The sequence below is a fragment of the Helianthus annuus genome, chromosome 5, assembly GCF_002127325.2.
Source record: "Helianthus annuus cultivar XRQ/B chromosome 5, HanXRQr2.0-SUNRISE, whole genome shotgun sequence".
Lineage (NCBI taxonomy): Eukaryota > Viridiplantae > Streptophyta > Magnoliopsida > Asterales > Asteraceae > Helianthus > Helianthus annuus.
In genome coordinates this window covers 166414825-166417286 of record NC_035437.2, presented here as the reverse complement: position 1 = coordinate 166417286, position 2462 = coordinate 166414825, and the positions used below count along the sequence as shown (strand labels likewise).

The following is a 2462-nucleotide window of genomic DNA, read 5'->3' as shown; positions in this document are numbered from 1 at the left end:
AATGTTGTAATTGCTGCTGCAAGTGAATCCAATGGTGATCCTGCTGTAATAGATAGCAAGGAGTTCGAAGAAAGAGATTTGACCAAGCAGCGTGGCTAACGCATCAGTAGCCGTTGTAAAACTTCTCAGCAACAGCAATTTCATAACTGAGAAGCATTTGTTCGTAAGGCAAATAATCAGGTCAACAGCTATGCTGTTGAATCTGTAATGTGCTGAAGTTGGGTTTGCAAGAATATTTTAGATCACATTGTGTTGATTCTGATGATGGTATATTATTGAATTGCTTGCTCAAAGACCTAAGGCTGTTTTTGCAAGCCACTGCAGAGTAAGCTCATGAGAACAGATGTAGCATATTCTAAATTTCAATTCAATGCAAATGACACTAAGCTATGGGTTACAATAGTCAAACATAATCACTTACCACATGAAGACCTGTTCAGGTTCTTTATCTTTAGCAGCAAATGGCAATGAACAAAATTCGTTGTAAATGATGATCAAACATCTGTTGTGAAGCAGCATCAGCAAACTTTGTTTACTTTAATAGTATTAACCTTTAATTTTAAAGGCGTATAAATTCGGTTAACAATTGGTCACGTGTACTGCAAATCTGGCCCTTTAAAAACAGGGGTGTAACACGATAAACATTATATGTATTATGAAATTAAAAAAAAAAATGAATCATTGACAATCATTCATTACTTTTGGCATTTAACATCTAATGGTAGACAAAGCAATTATAACTAATTTTTTATGTAAGTTTTTTTTTTTTGTTTTAGGATTAAAAAAATTGCTTCCTGTCAGTAAATTAATTTGGTTTCAGTTTTTATATTTATCTTTAGTTTTTTAAAATTTTGAGAGTTCAATTTGTTTCAGTTTTTTTACTAAAATGCTTTTTTTTTTTTAAATTAAATTACATTTGAACTCTTCAAAACTAATATGAACACAAATTGAAAATGCCATTACAAAACTAAACTAAAAGGTAAAAATTAATCATAAAAAAGAGTAGATAATTAGCTTTTTCCGTTACCAATCTGACGATTAAAAAAACTATCATAAATCCTTAATCCACAAAGATACAAAAATATCTTTCATACAAAAAAAAAAAAAAAGATAACTACAACTTTTATAAATAATCTTCAGGATTCATTTATGAGCTTGCTAATACACTAAAACTTAGAAAAACGTCGTTGCAGCTGTTGTGATTCATTTGTGTGAGACTCCTCCTAAAGTGTGAGAAAAACTTCATCAACGTTTTGATTTGCACCTTTGCAGGGCATTAGGACTCCTGCTCCTCCAAAGTCTCTAACTTGGTCTTTACTTCTTAAGCACTTTGATGCAGGTCTTGAAACCTTAATGTGCCATTTAGAAGCCGAGAGTCCTTTGCATACGGCAACAATGGAATCTCAGACTAATCACATGAGCACGATGAGATGAAGACCCAACGCCCTAAAAATGAAATAACATATTAATTCAAGCTTTTCTTAAAATCTAAAAAAGAAAACGTCCTTCATTTGCAATAGATCTAAGGGGTACGTAGTTAATAAAGATGAATACAGAACTTAATTGATTAAAAGTTACCTGTGATGATATTGTCTTCCGAAATCCCATAAACAGTCAACGATTGTTCTTCAACACCCTGCATGATGATACCCATTCTAAGTCATGAAATAAAACCAGAAGGAGTTTTGATCACAATACGACTACTCGTAAACAGATAAAGAGAGAAAGTATTTAAGATCAAAAACCACTCACCGATGAATTTGACATATCGGGAGGCCTGACTTTGATCAATCACAGATGACGAAGAAGCAGCCATCTGTTATAGTCTGACGGCTGTGTGAATATTATAAATCTGACAAACGAATAAGAGGGGATGGTAGGGTTTTATAGTCCAGTTACCCTAGAAAGTTTTACAAGGGTGTACCTAACATTTTTTCATTCTACCCCCTCCCATTTGTTTATTTCTACAAATCTTATTGTTCATATCTTTAAGTAGTAATTTTATGTCCTATTTTTTCACCTTATTGTCTTTCTGTAGGTGGATAAAACATCCTGCAAGTACTTTTGGCAAATCAAGTTTCACTATCCAGTTTCTAGTTGAGTGGTAGCCCTATGATTTTCCAATTGGAAGGTTATGGATTCGAGTCTTGCCCGAGACATATACTATATTACATCATATCAGAACATATAATATTAGATCATATCATATTGCATCACATTATAGAATATTACATCGCATTACATTATACAATGTTGGCTTCAAATAAATGTTACATAGAATTTAGGAAACATTAAGAATTACACTACTGGAAAGCTCATAATTATTGACTAACTATCACCAAAAAAAAAATGGATGCGTTGATATACGTAGCAAGGAAATGACCAAAATGCAAACAACAAAAATTAAATCAACAGATAAGGGTTTTATAACTGGGTAACCCTACAAAGATTTAGAATTCTAA

General features: G+C 32.4%; 1 long non-coding RNA gene across 1 annotated transcript; it reads right to left on the bottom strand.

The window, feature by feature from the left end:
* Positions 1-1015: 1015 nt before the first annotated feature.
* On the bottom strand, positions 1016-1873 carry LOC110939339. The gene is made up of 3 exons (XR_002592180.2): positions 1753-1873; positions 1579-1636; positions 1016-1446 (listed from the first exon to the last, which is right to left on the bottom strand). It is a non-coding gene; the product is annotated as an uncharacterized LOC110939339 (long non-coding RNA).
* Between the last annotated feature and the right edge of the window lie 589 nt (positions 1874-2462).